General features: G+C 39.5%; 2 long non-coding RNA genes across 3 annotated transcripts in view; one reads left to right on the top strand and one right to left on the bottom strand.

Moving 5' to 3' along the window:
- LOC123976013 overlaps nt 1-27,932 on the bottom strand; it is a 52,326-nt gene that overhangs the window by 11,870 nt on the left and 12,524 nt on the right. Inside the window, exons 4-5 of one of the 2 annotated variants that reach the window (XR_006826218.1) lie at nt 7,619-7,753; nt 7,161-7,458 (exon numbers count right to left, since the gene is read on the bottom strand). This is a non-coding gene — a long non-coding RNA (uncharacterized LOC123976013). Of the gene's footprint in view, nt 1-7,160; nt 7,459-7,618; nt 7,754-27,932 lie in introns of those variants that run through there. The other variant, XR_006826217.1, reaches the window with a different exon arrangement.
- On the top strand, nt 3,500-6,546 carry LOC123976015. The gene is made up of 4 exons (XR_006826220.1): nt 3,500-3,774; nt 4,206-4,414; nt 5,370-5,525; nt 6,159-6,546. It is a non-coding gene; the product is annotated as an uncharacterized LOC123976015 (long non-coding RNA).

Below are 27,932 nucleotides of genomic sequence, written 5' to 3' on the forward strand. Positions count from 1 at the left end.
TTAGCGGTTGCGCTAAGAGAAACAATCTGTTTGGCTTGTACTGAAGCCACATCCATAAAGCCAGTCAGCAGGGAATCTTTCTCTTTGAGTTCCTCTGAAAGTCGTCGGATGTCTTCCATAAGGTCAGCAATCTTCTTGTTCGCTTTCTTAAGGAGTGAGCAGTCCTCAAGGGGCAGAGTTATCTCGGCTTGCATAGTCACCGGAGCTTTGTTGCGATCAGTAGCGTTGATCGCGTTTTTACGGTCATCTATCTTAAAATCCATGTCGGATGACTAAAATCCTTAACCCACGTAAAACTTAAATAAAGTTAAGTTAAATAAAAGGATATAAAAAATGTAACGAAAAAAGTGGATTAAAAGTGGATAAGAGTCCGGTTCAAGACGGAGCTTCCGACAGGTGGCTACAGACGCCAACGCATGCGCAGCGTGCAGATTACGTCAGCAATTACGTGAGGGGTTCATCTCTCCACCACCACTACTACTACTTGCTTTCTAAGGGAAGAGTTTTGCAGAGAGTGTGGGAGCTTAGAGAAGAGGTCATGGCCTATCTCAAGAATGAAGACCCAAACGTTGCCAAGCATTTTCAGGACAAGCAGTGGCTGGCAAGAATCGCCTACCTTGTGGACATTTTCACCAAGCTCAACACACTGAACACAAGCTTTCAAGGAAAGGACAACAGCATATTGGAGCTGGAAGATGCAATTCAAGGATTCATTGCACACCTGGGTCTGTGGCAGTCCCAGCTGGGTGCAGGAGAACTGGCAATTTTTCCTGTCCTCTCTACCTACCAAGAGAACACAGGTGTTCCCCTGAGTGCAAAAGAACATTGTTGAGCACATGACTGTTCTATAGGAGAACTTTAAACAGTACTTCCCTGACTCTCAGGGATCTCAAAACCTAAATAACTGCTTATAGTATAAGCACATATTCTAATTTTATGTAAAAGTTTCTATAATTTTGTGACTACTTTTTTTTCATATCCATATCCTCAATATCCATTTAATACTGACATAATCTGCATGCATAAATGCATAATAACCAAGTGTTTCAATCGTGTACGCTGGATTAGATCATGATTTAAACTGTGTTGTGTTTTTTTTTTTTTTTAATAGGTTAAGGATATTTTGTACGCCAGACATTTTAAGCATATTGTAGGAGTCAAAATAGCAGTTTTGTTTGTTTAAAGAACAATAGTTATTATTTCAAGGCTTCCCATATCTTTGGTTATAATTCTGATTCCCTGATTTTGATGGACAGCTTGGCCACTGATTGGTAAATCAGCCACACCATAGTAGCTGTGGGTGTGGTATAATTAATAAGGGGAAGTAAGAAACAGGAGTGGGGTTCCTAGCTTTAGTTAAGACCAATCACAACCACCTTGTCTCGTCTTATTTCATATCATTTAAGGATCCGTCAGTATCATTTATTTTTCCCTCATTTACACCAGATATACAGTATGTACATGAGCCAACAATGTTGGTAAGATCATAGATCATGTTTTATTTCTATAGGTAGGATATTTGAGTTTAATTATTATTTTCTAACGGCAAACGCAGAATGCTGGATCGACATTTAAACTAAAGAAAAGATGAGATTAAATAATAGGGAGGTAAAATCGCTTTAGAGGAAGCCATGTTAAAAAGATATGTCTTTAAGATTTCGTTAAGATTTTGAGTCCTGTCAACCCTGAGTCTGCCTTTCCACAGCTTCTGCGCCATCTCATTTAGTTCTAGCCTCAGAAATAATAAAAGGCTCGAGCTAGACGCATAAGGAACCTGGCAGGCACATATTGTATCTCGTCACTATATCTGATAGGTAAGATGGGGCAAAGTCATTCAATGATTTAAAAGCAAATGAAAGAATCTTAAAATGAATCTGTGACAGACAAGAAACCAATGCAAAGACTTTAGGGTAATGTAGGCTCTCTGGTCTTTGTCGGAACGTGTGCTGCTCTGCTCTGTATGAGCTGTACTGATCAATAGCATTCAGAAGTGCATTGCAGTAAACAAGCCTCTTAGAGATAAAAGCATGTAGCGGGTGCAGTGTATGTGTCTCTCACTCTCACTCTCACTCTCTCTCTATCTATATATATTAGGGCTGACCCTGAATAGTCGAAGATTTGATACTTTGATGGGCGGAGCCTGATTCTACTCAATCTCACAGTCGAAGCTTCGCTGCAAAATGAGGATCATGCCATTTTGGCGATATGGGGGTGCTCAGCATGTGATTTTACATAGAACTACCATTTTTCTCCCAATAAGTTAATATACAGCCTATTACAATATAAATTTCAATATATATAATCCATAATTTTAACCCTAACCCTCAAGGTAGGGGGCATCAGTGCGCATGTGTAGGCGTAGCGTGTATGTGTGAGTGTGTAGTGCTAGAAGAGGAACTTGCTGTAGAGACGGAGCCTTAACTTCACCCTTGTTGTGAAGAGTTGTCCACACCTTGCGGGACGTTCGGATCATTTATTACCATTGATGAATCACAGAAAGAATATTACATCGTTTTTAAATAGTACTTGAAATAGACCCGCGAGGAACCGCGACATGCATGCAGCTGTCGGCCGCATGGCATGCATGCAAAACTCTGCACAAGACTGGTGAATGACAGGCGAGCAGAGAGAAAAGGGTCAACTATAAGACTCCGTTTAGCTGGAAATGTACAGTGTAAGTTATAGTGACTAATGAATAGAGACTACAGCTCTGCAGCTTGTCAAGATTAAAGCAGAGTTTAATGAGGCCAAGAATTTAAGGCCACTTGACCTTTGGTGTTGTTAAAGCCCATCAATGCCAGGGAAGGCCATCAAATAAAACAATCATCTTGTCCATGGAAATTATGAATTTAACTCAAGGATGATGATATTTGTATTTTAATGTTCTTTGTTATTTGGTAGTGCAAAGAACTGACTTCGAATTAATAAAACCATTTATGAGTAACAATAAATTTCAAAAGTTTACTGTAGCATGTTAACCTTTATTTAATGTACCACTCCATCCAGGTTGTGATTGGTCGATTCACGAAGTGACACTGACGAGCACATCGACTTCCTGAAAAATAGTGTTTCATCCAAAGGTCTTCTGTCATACACTTCAGATGCTAAACCTTGACAAACTGTTGAACTGATATCTTGAGGAGGATGTGGGCTGGTGTGTGTGCCGAAGCATCTCTCTTGCTCATTTTTGAGCTGCTCAAGTGGCCCACAGAGAGACCCGTTGCTCCTGATGGTCAGTCCCAACTATGGTTTCTTGTCTTATTCGTTAATTTTATTAAACGTTCTTACCTCAAGTCAGTGGACCTTCTCTTCTCTCTATTCAATCACAGCTTTGGGGCATTGCCTCGTCAGGATGACTTAGATTACGTCTCCTGGTTGGCTGATTTGTGTCTATCGTCAGGGGGCGGATTGGCCAACGACAATTTTGGGAACAATCCCGAACGGCTGGTCCAATGCCAGGCCAAACTGTTCATGAGTTTTTATTTTGTAGTTTCTTATGTTCAACTTTAAATGATCCGCGACCATGCCGTCACTGCGCGTCACTCCCAGATAACCTAAAATGGGCAAACAGGCGGGTAGTGGTGCTGAGGTGAGGTGAGCTGAGGTGGATGGTTGCTGAAACCCTGCCTGCCTAGTTCGACATGACCGAGTTAGCTCAGGCTAAGGAGCTAATGCTATATGCTACTCTGCGTTAACAGAAGTAACTTCTACCTGGGTCTTGTCTGGTTGGAGGTTGGTAGCCTGTGGCCACATCGTTACCAGCTTATCCTGAAGGTAAGTTAACCTAAAACAATACAACAACACTTAAAGTAACAAGTAACTATTTCTCTGTTATTTAGGTTGTACTACATAAGGCTTAAAAAACGTTTTTTAATTTATTTATAAATGTATTTTGCACACTAGATTATGTGGAGACTAACGTTAACAGTTAACGTTACCATGAATCAGCATTTATTGTTATGGCTACTTGACATTTGACAGCTGATATTACATTGTCTGTCTTCAAAGGACAACACAAAAACATATTGTTGACGATTGTTATTGACTGTCATCTATATATCGAGGTGTTGTTCTCTTGTTCCATTTTCTCTCAAGTATGTGACAGAACAGTACTGTCAACCAAACTGAGGCATCTTTTATAGTTAACTTTATATTTTAAATTAACTACCTACAACATTTATTACTCATTTATTTTCCTTCCATAGTCAAAGTGTGGATCCGATATCCCACCTGGTGCCAGACAGCTGCAGAGATCTGGAACTCATCCTCACTGTGCTGGATGTCTGTACCTGATGATGTGGACTGACGTGGAAAGGCCTTCTCCCCTTCTGTTCACTTTTACATTTAGTTTTAAATGTTGTCCATAGGTGTTTTTACACACAACTTTGAGGACGTTATCTCTTAACTTCTCAGGGTGAGAAATACAAGATGTGGCGTGTGAGTGTGTGAACTGGCTGAAATGCGCGTGTCTCACGGTGAATGCGTGAGACTTGAGAGCCCTGAGTAATTCCATAAGTCATACGTCATTCTCCAAGCTTGCGCAGGTGCACTGTCATGCCTCCTTAAAAAACTGTCACGCTGTCATGCCTCTTTAAGTCAGAGCGTCAAAGCGAAAAACGTTGTGAGCTAGCTAACATTAACCAAATGATCATGTATTTTACTTAGAGTAGGTATGTGTCTCTGAGTCTGTATGTCTGATTGTTGGTTTGTCTAGTTTAGTTAGCTAAGTTGACTAAGTTGTAGTTAGCCAGGTGTGAAAGGTTTCAAATGATTTATTCATACTAGCGAACTAACGTTAGTTGACAAAGTAAAAACATTTATTAATTAACATGACGTGTTGTCTTTGTGTGAGTGAGTATTACATCCTAATAATTAATTTCGATTCGTGAGGCAGGTTTGAATCCAGCCATGGGATCTGTGTGGAGTTTGCATGTTTTTCCTGTGTTCATGTGTGTTTCGGTGTATAATGTTATATTTCTAAATGTGTACTGAGTTTTGTAGATATGTAAGATAATTAGTTTTATAAAGGGAGCAACCATGGCTTTGGCCAAGCAAGAGGCAAAGAAGTGACAAGAGCAGCTGCACAATTATAGATCATAGCTACTCTGATGATGAAAACTTACATACTGTATCAAAACGTTTGGTAAATTTTCAATAATGAGCATTGGCACCACAAGTGTGTGGCTTCTCTGCTTGTTTTTGTCAACTAGCAGCTTATTAACATGGAGGTCCTGAGCGCTCAGCGCACTGAAACTTAAGAAGACACATTATACATGCATATATTATCATCAGCAGAGACAGAACATTACAAGCTTTGTAAAGTTCCGTTTAGGATGGCTTTTGTTATAATTACATTTTCTTCTTTACAGAAATAAGGACCTGAATCTGTGGAGGCCAGCCATTATTAAACATCTGTAATCAACTGCAGCTTCTTCCACTCTAACTAACTGAGATGTGATGGTGAACCACATTCAGAGCATCCATGAACACAGCACGCTGGAACCAGTTACGACATAACTTATACGGTTTGTGGTTAAAAATTATTAGTGGTCCAGTCTTCAGTGGTGCTGCTTGGTGCCTGGTTTAATTTGATTTCAGTGCCTCCAGAAATAAAATATTGTGGAGGTAAATTTCCCAGATTGTGCAAAGAATTAGAATAGTTTTATAAATGAAAAAACATCACACCAAGCTTTGGACTGAAGTAAATTCCAGCTAATTCTGTAGAGTAAAGATTCTGTTTTGAAACAGCCATTTTGGAGATTAAGAGTAAAAACATATGTTTACAAATTACAAAAAACATTACTAGCTTCTGAAGATATAATTTACTGGACTGCAACTGTTTTAGCTTGGTGTACCTTATTAATAGAAACTAGTATTTAATGTGCATGGATATCCTGTGCAAACAAAAGCTAATGCCACTTTTTAGTCACAAGGTAGCAGCGTTGGCTCACAATACAAGAAGAATTTGGTCTAACAAATGTTCTGTATGTTGTCTTTACTTCTGGGTTTTTTCACACATGTACAACTTGTGAACTGCACGATCTGCCTTTTCCACAGGTTTTAGTAGTTCGGTAGTTCTGCATTTCAACCACGATGGAATCTGAGAGGTTGCTGTGATGGTGTATTATATTCTATAAACATGTTTTTCCTTTGCCCAGCATACGCATCAGCCCTCATGGAGTCCACTGCACCTGCTTAGCAGATCGGCCAAAAGATCCTCATGGATGGATCACATACAGGCTATGGGATGGATGAGGCAGTCAGCCTTTAGCACAGGACATAAATGTGAAACCAGCACAGAAGTCTTGGTTCACGGTTTTCAGGTTAAGATCTTTATTAATGAAGGCAAAGCCAGATCAGTCCTACAATTAATATTATCTTCAGCCAAAGACATACTCAGTCACATTTGTCTATTTGTAAGATATTTAAAAAACATCTCTAAAAGAGAGATTTTATCTGGTAAACAAATCAATGGACAAATCTCAGCCAACGCTTGAGGTGTGACTTTTGTTGTTCTCAGCACTGAAAGGAAGTATTTTGTTTTGTCACTGTACTCAGTTAAAAGAATGGTCTGTTTACATTTTCATTTAGAGCCAGCAAATGGTATTTAAAATATTTTTTATTAATAAAATCTTGAGAATTGTACAGCTTTGGTTTGCTCTTAAGTCTTTTCTAGTTTAAAATGTTGTTTCATTTTGACCATACCCATTTGGCTCATCCACACATTTAAAAAAGTACCAATCTTGTGTTTGTGTTATTGTTAATTGCAATTTATAAATATTAGAATACATTAATAGTTTTATATAAAACATTAATGCACTATGCATCTGTTCAATATATACATTTTTTACAACCGCATAAAATGTGATTAATTTTATTGTCAACCTAATGAGGCTATATAAAATGTGTAAATACCCCATTCTTCAGGACACAACACATAAAGGAAAGGACTTCATAATATGCCTGCCTTAGGCCCAGCAACCTGCCTGTAAGCTGTATGGTATGCTTGGTAATATAGGGACACAATATCTACAGCTAAAGTTGATGAAAATAGTATTGTCAGTATGATATTAGTAGTGGTGATGTACATACAATGTTGTGTTTCTTATAGCCTACATAAACAGAAATAACAGATTCCGTTTTAATCTCTCCAGTTTACTATTTATCCTCTTATTAAAGTTCATAACAAGTCAACTTAACATGCAGAAGATAAGTATACGGTGGTATTCTAACTATAGACAAAATAGCACAGTTCAACAGAGACAGAGTAACAGACCACGTTACCCAAAAACAGCAGTGAAAACTGGCTGGAGGGGGGCTTTAATATAATTTAAACAGGTGAATTCACCCTCCTCACAGTTGTCACAAAGGGCAAAATTAGCTATATACACTAAAACCATCTTTTGGACCAGGCTGTAAGCATGTTCATTCAAATTCAGTAAGGAGCAGGCAGGAATCCTATAAACAGGCAAAGTCACATCCAGATAATACATGCTGAAACAGGGACCCATGACCTGAGCACACAGCAACAAGTGAACTTGAACTGATACATATGGTGAGTATGAATGAGTTGCAGATGAGAAGTGGGAACAGGTGTGTAGATGGGTATTGTAGTCACCTTAGTTGAGCAGGCATTTTCTCTCTTGCAGATTTAGCTCCAATTGCTTCTTGATTCAGGTGAGAATAAGTTCACTCATCCTTAGATGTATATTTTATAAATGCATGCAATCAAGGTGTCGATAGACAAGTCTCCCTGTAGAAACAAAAACCAACAAAACTATTGAAAACATAAACGAACAATAGCCTACTTTAGCATTGGTTGATTACATTTTCAGTCTCTGGAAGGAAGCTCCTTGTCTGGCAAATGTGACTTAATTCAGTATGCTCAGGAATGTGGTTCTATGTTTACACTGCTTTACTAGTTTGATGAGCTGAAACAAAAGATTAAACACATCTAGTTACATTTTGGGCAGGAGTTAGTTGAGAGGATTGATACCACTGTAGCCTGGCCCCATTCAAAGCTATTATCTTGTCGACAGGTCTGACTAGCATTTAGAGTAACATTTCTGCTTTCAGTTATGCTAAGATAAGCTAATCATCTCCTGGCTCTAGCTTCAAACTTGATGTTAAGACATGTGAGTGGTATGAATCCTCTCGTCTAACTCTCGGCAAGATTGCGAGTAAGGATATTTCTTAGAATGTCTAATTATTTCTTTAAGTTGAATCTTATCTCATATCTGTGATGCTGTATATATTGAATCAGACGGTGCATCACTGAACTATGTGAGGATTAAAGAGTGATTTATACTTCTGCATCGAATCGACGGCGTAGCCTCTGCGTAGCCAAGTACCCTATGCCGTAGCCCACGCCATAGCTGACGTGCACCTCCTCAAAAATGTAACTACACATCGAGGCAACGCGGACCGTAAGAACTGTGATTGCTCGGCTGAGTAGCCTCGCAATGCATCCGAGCCGTCAGGAAGTGCCCCATGCTTTTAAGTAAATTTTACTAGCGGTCAAACCAGCGGCTGTAACACGGTGGATCAATCTATGACGGCCACAAGCCGAGCGAAATAACTCGTTTCACTATCAGAATGAGATCCGTTCGGTCGATAACATTTGAAAAGTCTATAACAGGCGTCCGTATACAGTTTTACCCCCATTCACGTTAGTAATTGCAGAATGACGGAGACACCGACGCACAAGTATAAATGCATGGCTACCCTAGACCCTTGACCCTACGAGTGTAAATCACGCTTCACGCGGTCTCTGCGGTTACCACCCAAAGTGATGTAAGATTACTTTACAAGGTAGAGACGTTTACAGATAATCAGCATCTCTTCTTAGGTGGACAGCCAACACATTACCTTATTTTCCCAGAGAAAGTTTAAAAGCACATTGTTTATAATCTGGAAAATTCAATTGGCCAGGAGCAACAGTCTGAAAAGATCTATGGCATTAACATTTCCCCCCTCCATCACTGATTTGTGATTCTTGTATCTGGCAAGCTCTGCTTCTCCCAGGAGACCCGCGCACTGCCTTCTGTTTTCCTAGCTGGACTCCTTGGTGAGCACAAATAAACACTTGTTAAACAGAAATCCCAACCTCCCTAGCTGTGTGCACAGCAAACCAAACAAAGGAGCTAACAGCTGCACTTTGTAAGAAACTACTGAGCAGGAGTCAAGGGCCAGATGAAAGAGGGAGATACTCAGATTAAAAGTGGAGACAAAAATGAAACATGGATTGCAGGGCAGAAGGCTATTACCAGTGTAAATCTGTAGACCTTCTGGGGGAAGGACACTCAGAGAACAATGTCCATTAGGGAAAAACACCCAGTGGAAACTGTCATTTCCATTTTGCATCAGCGTGGTGGAACAGAGAGAGACAAAAGGACAGAGTCAGAGAGAAAGCAGAGGAGAGAGCTTAACAAGGTCAACAAAGCATTTGAGGGATGCTCGACCTCATCTATTTTTGCAAAACTGCAAACAGCACACTGACACACACAGCAAGACACAGAGACTCTGCAACATTTCAGTATGCAATGAGACATGACAGTGGCCAAAGGAAAATTGTTTAAGGCGATCAGTGTGACAGCTTCTTCTCTCCATACCGACACAAGATAGTGTGAATAAATCACTAAAAGCCTGAATATTTTACCAGGAATATGACCTGCTTTTCTTGTTGCAGACGCCGCACTACTTTAGCACTTTATAGCAACCCAATAAAATAAACCTCATGTGGTTGAGAAGCACAGTCACGTAGTTTACGAGTTACACAATTGGTCCCTATATTCAGGTTATAGATCTCAGTGACAACAGGGACATCAGGGTCGTTTTTTCCCTATAGCTTTTACCCCAAATATACAGTCTAAAGGTCATAATCTCCATCCAGGTTCTGCCAGTGTCTGCAGAAAGATTAAGCTGTCTCATAAGTAAGAAAGAATGGAGAAATCCAATTCACCAGAGGGCATATTAACCAGTGAAAACATTTTCTTGCAGCTCAACCAAAAACAAAACAAAACACTATGGTCTTATATTATTTATTGATGACTTTATTTCCTCAATACCATGAGAAGCTGTACTACTTTAGAATTAGTTTTAAGGAAATATATTTAACTATTAATATTCCAGACTAAGTACATTTTACCTTAAGTCTACCCAAGAGTGCAGGAAGAACTTTACATTTTGGTTACCGGTTTTTTCATCTTCAAGAGTAACATGAAGTTCCCAGAAATTAGTGCATGTGAGCACTTGGTTTCTGCATCTCTTAACAGTGCCGTGTAAATCTGACAACCCTAAGAATAGCTAAATACATTTGAAACGTGCTAAAAAGTCAGTGTAGTTCAACCTGACTGTTGGACAATGTGGCTTTTGTCAGTTTATCAATGCCAACTTTATATAGTTAGAATTACTGTTAAGAAGACTTTAATATAGGTTACGATAGGTAGAATCTATTTTTCTCAGCATTTCTCTTAATTAAAGTTGCCCTGTGGGGTTTTCCTGTAAACAAACAAGTTACGTTTACATGAATTGTGTCTCACAAAACACTCTCTGTGTGTCCTTGAGCTTGAATAAATGTGTTTTTGTTGTATTTTCTTCTTCATGGAACATTTGCAGTGCTTATTTTAACATATTTGATGTTTATTTTCCATTTTTTCTTCCTAACTTTCTTCTTTGGCTGCCTTTTTTAGGCACATTGCAGCATTTCTTGTTACATTACCACAAATCATGTACATGCACAGTTTAAACAAAAAAATAGATCATATGGTGCAACAAGCAGAAGCAGTCCGATGATCATACAGCTTGAAAATAACCCCCAGGCTAGTCACACTTATTTGGAAGTGAAAAAGAAGGCGAATGGTAGAAACCAAACTGTCACTGTAAACATCCGTCATAGTTCACAGACTGACTTCCTGGTTCAACTTTGACCTACTCTACTTGCTGCAGTTGTGCACACTTACAGATTTCGTGTTAATCAATGAAGGATTATTAGCAGTGTTGGGAAGGTTACTTGGAAATGTAAAAGGTTACCGATTACAAGTAACCCTATTTAAAATGAAAAAGTAGTGTAACTATTTCAAATACCAAAATAAGAGGCAATAATGTAATCATGAACATTTTCATAAGCAACTTTAATTTAATTACACATCTTTTTCTAAATTCTAAAAAATCTAAATTACGTAACTAAATTACATATAACTAGTTACTGATTATTAGCAACGTTAGCAACTTCCAGTTATGTGGTAGCAAACCTGTCAGTCTGTGTCTTGTTTAAAGCTGTTTGAATATCTGACTGCTAATGTGTGTCTCCCTGTTGGACCTACTTTTTGCAATTACTTTGGTGAGTATAATGCTGCACGCCCAGGATGAAGAACATTTTTTACCCCTGGGCTCACTCCCCCCCTCCGTAACTTACCTGTATTTACACCCCCGCCCCCAAATTCAATTTGAAGTGCGAAAACCTGACTCTAGTAACCTTTGTGCAGGTTACTAGAGTGTTACACTTTTACAGTGTTTATATGTCTTATATTGTTTATACTGTGTATAGTGTTTATACTTTTTATTTGGCATCTATCTATCTATCTATCTATCTTAGAAGAAACTGGCAAATAGAGTTGGTCCTCTCAGCACTGCCCTTTTTTGCCTACTTGTTTGTGTACTTGTTGAATTCCAAGTTATAATATTTACTTGTTATTAAACTACTAAATTAAGCATCAGAATTTAACAGTTGCTGTATTTTTCCCGAATAAGCAAACAATTTCACTCCTGGCTGACTTATTGTATTACATCTTGCTCTCAGGCCAATGTTGTCCCTGAAACCACTGAGGCATGCACATAGCACAAGCCCACGCTGAAGCACTTCTGGGGTGCTGCATCCAAACAATCCTCAAAAAAACAAAACAAACAAACACCAGGAGCCACAAATGCAGTTCCAAAGCATGACGTGGATGCTGTAGTCCGACCAAACTGGCTGAAAGGAGCATCAGCATGCAGCGAGCCTGGAGGGAATGAAGCCTATCTGGTCTCCTAATACAAACATGATGGGATCTGTTTGGCCACGGATTGCTCAGGGTGATGGAATACCAATGGCTTAACACACACATGCGTGCACCCAGAGCCTCTCGCATTTAAAATGACAAAACCACACGCATGCATATTTGGCCGGAGTGCGTGTTTGCGTTGCACACACAAACACGGACACACACGTGTTGACTGATAGCTTGTGAAGTCTCTCTCCAACACACTTTGCATTTCAGCTCAAGGGGTCCTTGTAGACCCTGAAGAATCAGCTGTTCTTTAGGAGTCCTTTAACTCTTATTGACAAGCCCATGGAGCCCAGAGGGCACATACAAACACATGCACAAGAAAACACATGCACATACAAACAAAGAATGTATAGATACATTTACATCAGAAGCATATGTTTAAACTCACACACACATACTGCACCCTCTCACTGTTGAAGTGGTGTCTCGATGTTAGGCCTAAATTGGCCTTTGAATATGCTAATGTCTCAGCTGGAAGCAATTCAGATAATGTGGTGAGCATTAATGTGAAGTACCTCGTCCTCTAACCAGGCAGCCACGCTCAGTGTAAGACAATTACACTTATCACACAGCCTTTACACCAAAACTCACAAACACATACAGTGACAGTCGCATTCACACAGATTCCCGTTCAGACCTGTTAAATTGACGGCTCTTACCATTGAACACTTTGGCTAAATGAGCTTAAGTGGATGAGAAATGCAACAGAGGGGAAGAAAGAAAAAATCTTTTTGTAGCCTGATTATCCCATAAGAGGTTTTGGAGAATCGGTGGGGAAACAGTGCACACACACAAACACACACCTGTCTGAATGGGACAATATCCACTGCTACTGTATCAAGTCAACACATCACCATAGTATGATACAATAGTGACAAACAGCTGATGCAAAATGCACATTCATGACTGAAATGCTGAGCCTTTTGTAGCAATGACAGGCTCTCTTTTGAATTATTTTGCGTATTTACGCCCCCAAACTCTGTTCATAATTTATGATCAACCCAGTTGGGCTCATCAAACAGACAGATCTACTGTGAGAAAAACATAACAATGACAGCGCTGATGCAAAATAAGGGACTGGGCCTGAAATAAAGAGTTATCTTCATTGCTAGCAGGCATTTTTATATATATATATATTTTACTTTGCTCACAACACAGCACTGATACGCTCTGGTAAGTGAGGTTCAATGCTCCATGTTTTTCGCATTAGAGTGGGAAACATTTCATAAGCAGTATGTATAGACATAATTAGTGCTGAAAGATTATGTAAATAAGACTTGTCGTATTGGCATAGAGAAAAACAGAGTGGCTGTGGCTCAAAACATCTGCGTGCACACACACACATACACACACACACACACACACACACTCTTTTCCTCCAAAGGGACAGGATAATTGGCTGCTGAGCGAGAGCCCCCTTTGGCTCCTCATTAGCAGCTGTGGACAACTTCTATGTGCGTGCATGCACGCTTGAGCACTCGTACGGCATGTACGCGCACACGCAGGATGTATGTTTGATCAAAGTCACGTTGATGTGCTTTAGCGACCATCTCCTTTGATGCTTTCCTACAGAGCCATGTTTTACTATTGTCTCCCATACATAGAAATACAGCTCTAGCATTTGCAGTGGCTGTGAGCGAGTCTGTGTGTGTGTGTGTACATTCATATGTTGTGTTCTACTCAGTGTTTTTATTTCCAGCAAGAGGGGATAATATGGGGTAATCTCACAGGATTAGGAAGCCCTATGGTTAAACTGGAGAGCTCTCCTCACTATTGCAGCCCACAGCGCAGACGAACTGACCCACATGGTGAGTTTTTTTCCTCCTCACGAAACAAAACCCTCACGCCTTCTCACACAAATGATTCTCCAGCTCTCACCCACACAGAGAACATAGAAAAAACTTTTCACAATCTTGTTTGTGCCTGTTGATGAACTCTATTCAGGCGGATCCAGATGTCAAGTATTTCATCTTTTGCATTCATTTTCCAATCTTGCACCTCCTATTCTAAAGAGAGAAGCTGAGAAAACAACAGCATTTAACATTTGGATGCTTTTGAACACTACCTGTGAGTCACACAGAGGCTGATAAAAAAAAAAAATTAGAAAGAGAAGTGAACTGAACTCTGAGACACGCCGCTCAGATATAGTCCAGCTAATAGAGAAACATTCAGGCACTGGGAGTTGGAGAGTAACCAAATACTGCTGGCTTCATGCCAAAAGCCATGGCAGAATGATCGGTGCCAAGGTTTTTTCATTGATTCCTTGGGTTGTGCACCATCAAGGGCACCACTGGAGTTGTTTGTTATGTGTCAAACTGCATACTGGATGCAGTTCATAGTCATGGACCGCAATTTCAAACTCGTCCTGACCTTTCCAGCAAACCTTCCCCCAGTGAGCCAGAATCATATGCTGACTTAAACAGTTGAATAAGAATTAAGATACAACTCTGACTCAAGGACAAACAACATCACTTAGATGAACATTGTTAAGTTTCATTGAAGGAGAAACAGAAGACCACCTTGTGCTTCCATTTGCAACCGTGGTCCTCTTAACAGTGAGACACAAATATCATCCATGCCCCCCTCCCAGCGGCTCATTGGCACTTGTACTTCATTCATTATGTTGAACAAAACAGTAGCCTGCAGCTGCTGTACAGCGAAAGAAGTAATTAGTGTAAAAAAAAAGTCTCTTGGCTTATGAAACATAAAGCAATATTTGTTTGCTGTTGGAGCAGTGTCACCTGAATTCATTCGTTTCCACATCATCCACAGGAATCTATAATGAGCAGGGGGCACTGGCTGATCACCAACTGCAAGTTTGATTTAGCAGTCGAGTCCTTTCAAGACCCTGCAGGAAGAACTGCACAATGTCCTGTGCAGGAGCCAATGATAATCAAAAGTCAGATTTAAAATCTGACCATCATTCCAGTCCTCCACAGTTTACATTCTTAGATTAGAGTATAAGCGTTACTTCAAAATAATATAGCAGTATTATGGTAGTTTTAAAGGCCCTGCCCACCCTTTGAGTACAACCTTAGTGAACTTTGACAAGCAAAGAGGAATGTTTTTTAGACATCAAAAAGAAGTTGACAGTGCTAATCATCGTTTGAATAAAGTTTCTGAAGTTATTGTCACTTTGAATTTCCCTGTGCCACTTTCTGGCGAGGCTTCTTCAAATCTAAACTGATTTTCAGAAAATAGGGACCAACAACTAATTTTGATTGAGGCAACCTGGTTTTCTTTCTAAGGATGGAAGAAAAAATGCTGCACACAAACACAGTACTTCAGATTCTAAGGTTATTTTCTCTAACCTCTTACATTTATTTTAGCTGAGCTCTCGCCTGTGAACAGAATGGAGCAGACAGTTTGTACAGACACATTGTCCAGAGCCTCTTTTGGCAACCAGAAAAGAGACGAGAGTCTGTCAGCTATGACCCTGTGTGTTCAGCCGCTCTAATATTCCCTGACAAATGCCAATATTAAGTGCTGGAGTGAATTTTTTTATTCTGGCTATCTAACAAAACCATCCAGAGGCCAACAATGCAATCTGTCCTTTTGAGTCACAGAAGCATCACAAAGGTAACATTCACTGCTATTAAAAAGAAAATAAATAAACTTAAGCTTAAGCTACTGACTCATGACTAGGTTTGGTTATTTTAACTTTAAATTTTACGATACCAGTACCAAAACCAGTACCCTTAAAGTGATATTGATACCAATAGAGCACCTCATTTGATACCTTGCATGAAATGCCACCTGTTTAAGCCATAGTAGTTGATTAGTAGCCTATTACTATTTTATTGTTGTTATAGACAAGAAAGGTTACCTATTTTATTGTTTTCTTGTTTCAAATAACTGTTGAGCTGCCTCAGGGATGTGTGGAACCTGTGTCTGGGGCGGATGGTGTGTCCCTGGGCCTGGGATCCATTGTCTGCTCTCCTCGCCAGGGCCCTCTTCCAGGGGCGTTGCTAGACAGAAAGCTCTACTGGGGCACAGGCCCCCTCATCCCCCATGTAAATTTTTCATTTATTTTTGATTGAAGTATGTGAAATGTGTTAGTATGTACCTCACCAGCCTCCCTTGCTTAGCCCATTAATATTGGCTCTGTCAGATCAGAAAAGGCTTTGACTGGAGCAATTTGCCATTGCTGCACAGTCACACCTGACACTGCAGTGCTCTCACTACTACCTCTCCTTTAAAACAGTCTGCCTCTGTTATAAGCCTGAATGGAAACCTCTTCTAGAAAAATCCTCATAAAGTCTGTTAAGGCTGATGCTGGCTGTACATCTCTGGCTGTGCTTGTACTGACTTTTCTGCCTATGTTCCACCTGTCTGTGTGACCTGCTACAGACGTCTGGACTGGGTCTGTGCTGGTACTGGATTTGGATCAATTGTGCTATTACTGGCTTATGATCAGGCATCTACTTTACTGACAAATTTAAGCCCCTAAATATTATAGATATCAATCCTTTCTATATATTATTGTTATCAGCTGCATCAGGCCCATTCAAACTGGCTCCCCCAGGTTTCCTTTAACATTTTTATGTTATCACGATAAATTGAAAATGATCAGGATAAATGTCAAAACATTACTTATATCGAGTTTAAAGGCAGATTTTTGATACTTATTGAAAGTTGAAGAAACCAGATGGTTAATTGTGGTTTTAAACTTTTCTTTCTGGTTAGAACAAACACTTGATGCCAAACACTTCAAATCTGAGGCAGAACTATAATGATAAAATCTGTTTTCAACAAAATATGCATGGGTAAAATTTAGTTAAATCTTTTTTAAATCCCTTTTTCCTCAACAAAATAAATATCGTAACAGAAAAAGTAAGTGCTAATCCGTTCATGATTCAAATGAATAACATCAAACATTTATTGAATATTTATTGAACATTTGTTATATTGTTATTGTGGAAAATTATGTTGCGATAATTATTGTTATTGTTTTATTGTCCAGCCCTAATTTACATTGACTTGACTGAATAAGTGATGTTTATTATTTACTGAGAGATATACATCCATATTGCCCAGTCTGTGCTGCTAATCAACATTTTAATAGTCAATGTGAATCCCATGCTTTCCATCTTGCATTAGTCCAGAGTTGTAACTACACGTTCACTGAGAGACAGATAATCACCGTCTTGCTTTAAAATGATGTGGGCCATCACATCTGTGTGCTGTCTGGACTGGTCCCATTAATGTTGCTGCTGGAATGCAAAAAGGTTTTGTGCACACGCATAGGAACGCATGTTGACGCGCGTCGTGATTATAATTTCTGTGCTGCAGTTTATAAACGTTGCCCGTCGGCGTTTATCAAGCTTAATAAATAGCTGTATTTCATTCCAATATTGTTCAGTCACAGTCTGGCAAGCTATCACACAGACACAGACAGACCTAGTTGCGCTACCCAGCTGGGTTAGCAGGACAGAGAGAGATTCACTGATTCATATCGTTGAATAGCCTACGTACTGCTTCACATTAACCAGTAGTTTTATTTTGAAATTGTAATTTTATGTTTATGTTCTATTTGCATAGAGAAATGTGTGTAGTGTTTGGAATGTGGTTTACTATAAAACTGCAAGCTGAGTGTAAAGCAGGAAATGTGCCTGTATTTTAGCAGAATTGGTTCAGGGGGTTGGTACATGAATTATAGACTGTGGTCACTGTGTCTCAGGTACCAGTTTTACTGTGTACAAAACTGAGAAAAACTGTGTTGCAGCACTGAAATTTCAGGAACTTATTTTTTTCACAAGTAAATTACTGAATGCATTTCTGATTCATTCTTGTTACATATACTATAGTACAGTCAATAAAGTAAGAATATGTTCTTCTTACATTTTTTCTTAGTTGCTTTGGTAAATTTCTATTTAAATGATTGAAAATGCACAAGGCTGCACTTTTTCTGTATGGCATAGATCAATTTCAACAGTACAGAGCTATTGCAAGAGATTGGACAGGATTCACAGCTACACTTTACTGTGTGCACTTTAATTGTTGACAGAGCATGTTACAAGACTATTGTTACATGTTACAAGAAGCAAGACTATTTTACAGCACTGCATAGCACAACGGAAATAATTACAAAATAAAAAAATGGAAACAACACCCCCTCAGGTTAATGTTCCTGTCAATTGGGCCACAGGTTGGCTGTGTTCGAAACTAAACTGCTGTCTCAGAAGGTGTCTAACAGGACATCGAGGCATCGAGTGCTGTTCGAAACCGCTCGAACGATCTCTTTGTGTCTCCTGAGATGCCTTCAAGCTGCTCCAGTAACGGCCAGTTCTGAAGGCAGCATCAATGGTGACTTGATGCTGACTATTACCCACAAAGCAGCGCGGCTGTGGCCGGCATAGCTTTCGAAAACTGGTCAAGCCGAATTTGTACACAAATAAACATTTTTAACAGTTTTTAGTAGTTTTCTTGCTTCGATTTTTGAAAAATCACATTAGCCTGTGAATGTAACCAACCAAGTTTGTTCAGTATGATTTCTGAGGCGTCTGTTGGCTTTTCAATAGCTAGTTAGCTGATGCTAAGGCTAGCGTCTCTTCTGACAGCCAGAAGAGACGCAAGACAGCGTGCTGACATCACACGTTGCTGTTAGTGCTGCCCTAGAAGGCTGTTTGAAAGTGATGCCTTCTGAGGCAGCTGTCTATTACGGTATCGAGCCTTCCGTTTCGAACACTGCCATTGTTATTCACAGCACAGCAGATATGTTAAAAAAAAAGTCTAATAGACATGTAGAAAAAATGCTTTGCACATGTGTTCAACCATTTTGCATGTAGTGACTTACGCAATGAACTTATGAATAGATGTTTTGGGGAGTAAGACTACTACAGAGAAATAAATGTGTCAAAGCATGTGCAATTTGCAATTTCTCAAAAGATTGAGAAATTGCTTTTACATATGATGTGCACAAGTAACTAGATGATGTGGAGGTTGAACAAGTAGAATTTCAATTCTGATCTGAGAAATGTACAAAATTCACTGAGATAAACTGTATTCTCTCATGAAATACTGATTTATATGAAAAAAATCCTTTACATTTCAAAGATAAAATTTTATGAAATTTACGTACTGCTTCCTGTTGTTAGTGTTTTGTAGGTCAGTGTGTTATGAGTGACATTGTTTGCTTTCTGAGTGAGAATTGTTACCAGTGTTTTGGTTGAACGAGTTAATTTTGAGACTTGTATGAAGTGTTTTGGGGGTCTGAGTGACTTTTGGTGGTGAGATTAACTGTTTGGCCAAGATGCATGTAGATAATGTGACCATTGCATCTTAGCTATTGAAAAAAACTGTCAGGTAAAATCTGTCTGGCACAACATGGTATCCAGATTGTCATACTCTATACCAGGCTGCTAGGCAGGACAGTTATTAAAAAAAAAACAGCAGCAAAAAATTTCAATCAATAAACTGAATTGAAAGATCTCCGCGAGTGCTTTTATTCTTTAGTGGTGAGTCTAAAGTACAAAACGAGTAAGGAGTCTGTTTAAACAAGTCACTTAACAAAGACTCACAAACAAAGGAAAAGAGAGAAATCAGCTGATCGTTGCTGTGCCACACAACATGCCTGAGACCGCAGCCGATGGTGAGTGGCTGTTATAATCAGGCATGGACTCGGCACGTGTAGGCCTTTTTTTATACAGTTTATGGTGCAGGCACATAAGGAAAAATAAAAGGCGTGCTCTTCTCTTTCTTTCGGTGTGTTGCTTGTGTGTTCGGCTGCAAGCACCATACAAATAGTCATTATTTGCTGCTATCTGGTTACAAAAAGTATCGATTGAAGTATTGGTTTGACAGGAGACGTTTCAATTCTACTCGAGACTGGGCTGTTTCAGTCGATACCATAAAGGTATCGAGTAAAGATACCCATCCCTACTCATGGCAGATATTACTCTCAGCACACAAAGCCTTCTACATGTGATATTAAACTGATTAAACTTTTCTTTTATGTCTTTGGTGGAAAAGCATATTAAATTGTATTTTTAACTGCTCAAGTCATGTCACCAAAGGCTGACATGACCTGAAAAGGATGAAAATTAGTTTTCTTTTGCAACTCTTAGTCTGTTTCCTAACAGTCAGAAACTCTGAGAGGTGACAAAAACAAGTGAAACGAGATATGGGTGTGTAAGCCAGCGGGACATCACATCTTCTCCTCACAGCATCCATTCTTTAGATACCGGAACAAAGCTTATTGGTATTCTCTGCGTGATCTGCTAAAGATGAGGAAACACAATGTTTGCCGTTGTCAGGAGGTGTTAATCCTCAAATAGCAGATATAGCTAAACCTGAATGACATGGGGATATTAAAGAACACATGCTGAATCCCAAATACCAGACACAAGATCTTTCCATGATATGCCCATTGTGTGATTTTCACGCTCCAAATGTTTCGTTCGGCGACATACTGCTGACGTTAAGCTGTGTGCTAAGTTTGAATAGTGATGGTGCGGAACAGCATGAACACGCGGACACACCCTCAAACTTGCAGACCCGTCACAGGAAGGTCACAGGTTTGATGTCTTGGAGTGGCAGCTCAGGGAGTGTAGGTATGTACTGGGATTTGGATGGCTGACAAAAGCAGCAAATTGAAACGGGTGTGAAGTTCACGAATTGGACCTGCTCCACGCTGCACCCTGTGGAGATTTCCAGGCTACTAGCAGTAGCAGATTGTGATCGGACCGCAGATGACACTGCTGTGGGTGCTACACTACTGCTGCGTGCCCTTGAAAAGACAGACAAATCAGTAAAGAGAGATTGTTTTTTTTTTACTGTTAAAGTTATTTGCTTTCTGGTTGAGTTTCAGAAGACTGATACCACTCTCATATGAAGCCATAGCCATCAGCTAGTTAACTTAGCATAAAGATTGGAAACAGGGGGAAACAGCTAACCTGGCTCTGTCCAAGGGTAAAAACAATATACCTCTAAAGATCACCAACTATCATGTTATATCTAATTTATTTCATTTGTTTCAAGTGTGAAAATTACATGTTGTGGTTTTACTTGGGATAATGCGCTGTAGACAAGTTTTTGGTCTGGAAAAGTAACTTCCTGGTGTCTCCACCTGTCACAGTGACTAACTAGACTACCAGAAAGGTGTTGAAAAACATGGCAATGCATGGTCTTTTGCCATTTTAAATAATGGGGTCACACATCTTAAGAGACAAACACTCCTGTAAGTAATTTTTCAGTGTACTTACTTCATCCAAGGTTGTTTTTCCATTATGTGCAACCTAATGCTGCTCCACCGGTCGAATGGATCACATTCTGATAGTAAAACTAGTCATTTCACTCGGGTTGTGATGGTCATAGATTGATCCACTGTGTTACAGCCGCCGTTTTGGCCGCTAGTAAAAGTTACTACAAAGCACGGGCCACTTCCTGTCGGCTCGGAGGCATTGCGAGACTTCCCAGCCGACCAATCACAGATCTTACGGCCCGTGTCAACTCGATGTGTAGCCTCTGCGTAACCCCGTAGCCTACGCCATCACCTACGCCGTTGATTCGACGCAGAAGTATAAATTACACTTAAGATGGATAGATAGACAGATTAGACTAAAATAAAACACAATTGAGTTAGGAAACACAATTTACACAAAACATACATGAGGTATGTGGAAAACAAGCATGAGGGGGGTTAAGAGGAATGACTTCCTGTAGCGATCCTTATTACTGTGGAGCTGAAGGAGTCTCTGACTGAAGAGACTTTGTTGTCTGACCAGGAGTTCGTGCAGAGGATGTGATGTGTTATCCCTAATTTTGAGCAGTTTGTGCAACAACCATACAACAGGAGTAATATTAATGCTTTAGATGTATAGGGTTGTCTAATTTTAACTACTTTATATACCGTTGAGCAGTTTAATCTACAGCAATGTATCATATTCTATAAGATCATCATATGTTTGTAGCATTGCTGTCAAGTATTTATAATAATTTGTACTTAAGTACAGTACTTGAGTAAATGTACTTAAATTCCATCACCAGTCAAAAGTGAGGGTCAACCAACAGAACTTCTATTGTCATAATTTCCTTGACGAAATGGTACCAAATCTTAAATCCGTCCCATTTGTTGCATCACATCTTTTCCTAAACTACTAATACTTACACAACATTCAAAACTGCAAACACAGCAAAACTATATCCAACAGGCTAACAGCTACTATTCTCTTGACTGATGCCCCAATGCGTCAGCATATTTGTTGTTGCTAAACGTTGCTTGACCGAAGAGCCATAAAAGTCTAAAAACACCAAATGGTCTTGAATTAGTGTCAATATGTAACGAGTTGGGAAAAGGAATGTGTTGTTTAGTGGTGAGTTAATCCTTGGTGCCAAGAATACCACTCACTAACAACAATCCGTTAGGCTTGAAAATGAGGCATACAACCCTTTATAGCAAAAATGTGTAGTGGTGTCAGTCACTCTAATGACACTGAGCAGCTGACAAAGACAGCAGTTGGAGGTGGTGGTGGTGGGTGGGAAAGTCTTTGTTCCAATAAAGCAGCCATGTACAAGACTAGAGCACTTAATCTTGACAATTCAACACTGCTGTAGGCGTAAATTACACTCATTTCCCAGGTTCAGGTTAGTTTCATAACTCTGAAAATGTAAGCCATAGAAGCAGAATTTAGAAACACCTGCTGTTTTTTGATGTGTGCAGGGTTTTTTCAAGTAAGCTCATGCAAAAGACCAAAACATTAACATTTTCAAGCAAGTCCATGATGTCCACCGCCAGCAAAGTTAAATCAGCTCTCTTGATTGTTTCTTTAAGTTTATGGCCAATGAGTAGCAAGCTGACACTGTGTCTACACAGGAGTATAGCACAAGCAGCAGGCTAGTGGCAGCAGCTTCCATCCACAGTCTGTGTCTACACAGGATGCGTTCAGGTACATCATTTAGTGTAAGTCATCTGTATTTCCAACACACAATCAGGGTTCAGGTTACTTTACTTGTACCCAGAGTGAAATTTGTTTTATATTGGACAAGTTATCCTCACATTTTAGAAACATTCGCAGACAATAGACACTAGACAGTAGACGGGATAAATAAATAAATGTTGCATCCATATTATCTATGTAACGTAAGATTATTTTTATATCATGTTCATGCTTTGATCCAGATTAACATGTGTATAGCATGAGTGATGCTGCCTGTGTAATCAGCTGGATTGATTATAATAGAAGCGCATTTGTTCCGTCTCATGCACGGGAGACAGACGACAGCTGAAATGCATCCTGTGTTGATTAAAATAGGTGGAATTTGACTGAATATTATGAATAAAATGTAAATTGTCATTACAAACTCTCATGAGATGTCTCTTCTCCAATCATAATGCCAAGTATGTGAACAAAAGTTTGAGTCAGTACTACTTATCAACAAGCAAAATCTAGTCTTGCAAAGTCCTGCATAATAATACGGCCATTTTATTCCCTCATGCTGTAAAATAATTATTATATTGATTATTTCCACCCTCCACAAATAGAAAGGAGAGTGAAAAACAAAACATCTCTTCCGTCTCATTCTGTTGATTTACTCCCATTAATGCTAATCTGTGGAATGACAGGGTCAGCATTATTTAAATAAGATTAAAAGTTACCCGTATATTGTATGTTTAAATTGCAATTTCCGACAAAACCTCTGAAGTAAGCAAAACAACAGCTGCGCAAGAAGTTGAGCCCTGTTAGAGGGAGACCTGAGAGAAAGTGTCTAAAGTGCTGCTGCTAAATGGGTCAAATGCTGCTGATTTGTTGGCAGCTCACACCTGAAGCCATGACTGTGTACTGACTCCATCCATCTGCTTTGCAGTGCAGCAGGTTTCTCTTGAATGCAGAGGAGTGGAGGCCACATCCAACACCACCACAGTGAGAAAGTTCAAGTGCATTCATCATGTGGCCGGAAGAAGGATGCGACTACGCCTACTGACAAGGGTTTGTTAGGGGGATATAGTAGGTAGATAGTGTAGTTCCTGTTAATTTCATGTAAAGGTGATTCATTTCGGCAAATTTAGATTAAGAACCAGATGAATCTGAAATGTAAGGCTTGGATTCCCATTTCTCCTATCCACAGAAACACACAAATGTAATAAAAATTTAAAGCAGCATAATGGCTACCTTGTTAGAAAACAGCTGCCTATTTATACATCAGGCAGACACAGAACAACATCGTATTCATTTCGAGTTGTGTTTTTGGCCACCTGATGAACTCAAGTCCACTCTCCCTGTTCCTTTATTTTGGTGTTTAGAAATTCCTGAGAAATATAACTGGGTCTTAAGCTTGCTAAATATCCACTATGCTCACAAGTTGCTAATGTTGCCTGTTCTTTTGTGTTGGGCAGGTAGTGTACAGTGAGTTTACTTTTTCTTAAAAGTGCTGTGGCAGAAAAGAAAGTTTAATTTACACTTTACATTTGACCTATTGTTAAAATAAGTGTTGATTACTGCAGCTTTAAATCATCCTAAATATTACACAAAACATTGTGGCATTGATTTATGATGTGAGAACTGACTCATTAAGTCTTACCTACTTGATGACATCATCACTATTTTGCGACCAAACAAATGAGAAGAAAGCGGGTGTGTTGAGGAAAATGAAAAAAAGGGCAGTGTTATAGGTTTCACTGATTACTGTATGAGCAAATGAGATGGGCTGGGGAGGCTTCTCAATGTGGGTCATGGTCTGACATCTTTTTTTTAAATTAATGTGACCATTTTCTTTCATTTTAGCTTCTGTACAATTAAAAATTAACCGACCTGCATGTGTTTGGACTGTGGAAGGAAACCCACACAGAGAGAACATGCAAACTCCAGAAAGAAAGACCTCAGCTTAACACTGGATTTGAGGCGGAAGCCAACAGGGGCCAGTGCAGTGACTGTAGTCTATACTGTAACTTGTTTAGTGGTATTTTATTTACTTTAAGGGCATCTAGGACATAATGAACAAATCATTTTTCTTCATTTTTCTCTTCATTTTCTGTCACTGAGAGTTTTTGCAGTGGGTTGTCTTACTGCATAAGGCATCACAACTTCTGGAAACCGGGTGACATATAATTAAGGTGAAAATCAGTTTATCAGTATTGTTTTGGTGAAAATGGTCAAGTATATTATTCAGTTTTTCACACTTACTGTGAAAGTTTTCTGAAGTGTGAAAAAGTCTTTTTACAGTATCTTCATTACAATGACATTTGCCTTTTGCCTACAGTGCAAAGAATCAGCTCCATGCTATTTTTCAAGCACACCCAAAGGGAGTTGCACAAAAAGTTTTGTTTATGTAGATGAGACATCGAGCACTGGCACCTTTGAGAGTTTCAGCAAGTTGCTAATTTAAGAAGTTTATCCCCTGAATATATGTGATGATAAGGACACAACGATTATCTGGGCACTTGGCTATTTTGAACGCCCCTTTAAAAGGATTTTAGGAGCTGTGTGGCTTTTATGTTTGTGAGTGTGTATTTTTAGGGACAACAGATTAAAGGCACAGCGTGAGTAGAAGCAAGTAGACAGTTCATTTCTTCAAAGGCCACAAGCCCAACTGGAGGCTGAAAACAAGCTGGCTGCTCTGTTTTCAGCACAAATGCAGAAAACAAAAAGTATACGCACATGCACATACAGTAACACAGCAGCCTGTAAAGCTGAGCAGTACTGAGCTGTGTTGGGCACACACACCCACAAGCACATTTCCTGTACAGTATATGCATACACACAGACGTTCACACACACAAGGGCACGCAGACACACCAATTTGTAGTGACAAACTGCTGAGTGAAACTCCAGTTGGACTTCTGTTCACCTTTTCACATCTGAAGACACCATCCATTAGAGCAGGGCTGTCAAGGCATGCTGGGAAACTCACCACACACACACAAACACACACACACACACACACACACACACACACACAGATAAAAAGCTGTTCTGTTGGCGGCTTTGAGTTCTGTGAGCACCGGTAGACTGCCTTCTGACGGCAGCTTAAAACTAGTTCAAAGAAAGCTTTTGGAGCTTTGTACAGAGGACATTACACTTTTCTAACACATTGCACATTGTGTATGATATGTATTGCACTACATTGTAAAGATAAGCAATCACAATTTAGGATATATTTCTTGAAGATATTAGTAGCTTGAGGACAGATTTTTTTAATTGATGTCCTCTGGCCATATAAAGACTTTTAGAAATATTTAGAAGATAGCATCATTACCTGGAGATTCAGCAAGAGAGAACTGAACATTTATAGCAAACAGTTATATTGTTTGTTACTCAGCAGGGAGAACTGATCCCCCAGCATAACAAAGACAAACATACATGGACATAGATCTTATTTAAGTCAACAATAAAAAAACATTACTATAAATAGGAGGATGGGGATAGGGTTGCAGGTTTGTAAAGGCTGCCTTGTGAAGCTGCATGAATATTATTAGAAATTACTGGTCAACTAGTAGCCCAGCACCTGATAAATGAGCCACTGATGATTAAACAGGTGACTGATGTAAGTGGGACTTCAGTGCTCTGCCTGAACTAACGCTATGCTCCAGTTTCGTTTCAAACATAAAGAAACTGTAAACATTTCTAATTCTTTAGTTGAAGCCACCTTATCTAGTGCGATGCCCGTTCACAGGGGCGCCTCCCTGCGCTCTTTTGTCTCAATACAGAAGTATAGAACTTACTGTATTGGAATACTGAAAAGAATGAGAAGGACGGGAAATCAAATCTCGGAGCAGATAAGTGACCCCGCCCTTGCTGTTGAAGAGTGCAGCGGCTTGCGCTGTACTGTGGTTTATTCAAAGTGTATTCTGAACGTGTCACGTGTCCAAATTGCAATAAATGACACTGCTCTCCCACGGGTCTCGGGACCTCCCACCACGTGTGAGGTCGACTGGATGAATAGAAATACACACACACAGATTCCAGCCTTTATTAGGGAGATGAAGGCTACATAGATTAACGGTTACAACCTACTACCATATTACAAATGACATGTGAGCAAAATTGATAACCAATATGGGATTAATTAAAAGCATTTACTTTCAATGCCATGTTTCTGCGTAATATGACGTCAACTCTAAGTGGACATTCTAATCAATGTTTCCAGTCAGAAAGAAATTTTTCCGATTACTCCGACATCACATCAATGCAGAGAGACCCCTTCAAAATGCAGCAGACCCGAACAGATTCAAAAATACAGTGAGAACACTAGACATTCCCATCTGCCTTAACTGTCCTTAGCTGTTAGCATGCTAACACGCTGAACTAAGATGGTGAACATGGTGAAGGTTACCAGCTAAACCTCAGCATGCTAGCATTGCCATTGTGAGTATGTTAGCATGCTAAAGTTAGAATTGATCTCATGGCACCACAGTCCCTAATTATAGCCATGCTAGCAGCTCTGTGGCTAGCATACTTTTTAAGTATCAATTGATACATTTATCTATAATTCCCTGAACTAGTCATGCTATGTTTTTTATTATTTACACAAATACATATATCAATAAATTAGGGCTGGCCATGTTATTATCACATTAACATATTAATTAATTAATGCTGACAATTATTTTATCCCACATTAACACAGTTTTTATTATTATTATTATTATTAGTATTGTGAAAGTCCGTTGCTCACTGGCTCTGAATACACATGAAGTCAAATTATGGATCACAGAGGGGTGGGATGTTGATCAGCCCTCAAATCACCCACCCAAACAAGCAGCGGAGGGAGGCTTCGGCAGACTACGTTGGATGCAGCGTGTGGGAGAAGTAGATAAACAAAAGCCAGACAAATGCCATAGCGAAGTGGATAGCTACACACTGCATGCTGATTAGTATTGGGGAAGATATCGATCTTAAGAACGTTCTTAAAATCACAACATAGTTGCTTGGTCCCGCAGGGTTGCTC

This window comes from Micropterus dolomieu, linkage group LG09 (genome assembly GCF_021292245.1).
Source record: "Micropterus dolomieu isolate WLL.071019.BEF.003 ecotype Adirondacks linkage group LG09, ASM2129224v1, whole genome shotgun sequence".
NCBI classification, from domain to species: domain Eukaryota; kingdom Metazoa; phylum Chordata; class Actinopteri; order Centrarchiformes; family Centrarchidae; genus Micropterus; species Micropterus dolomieu.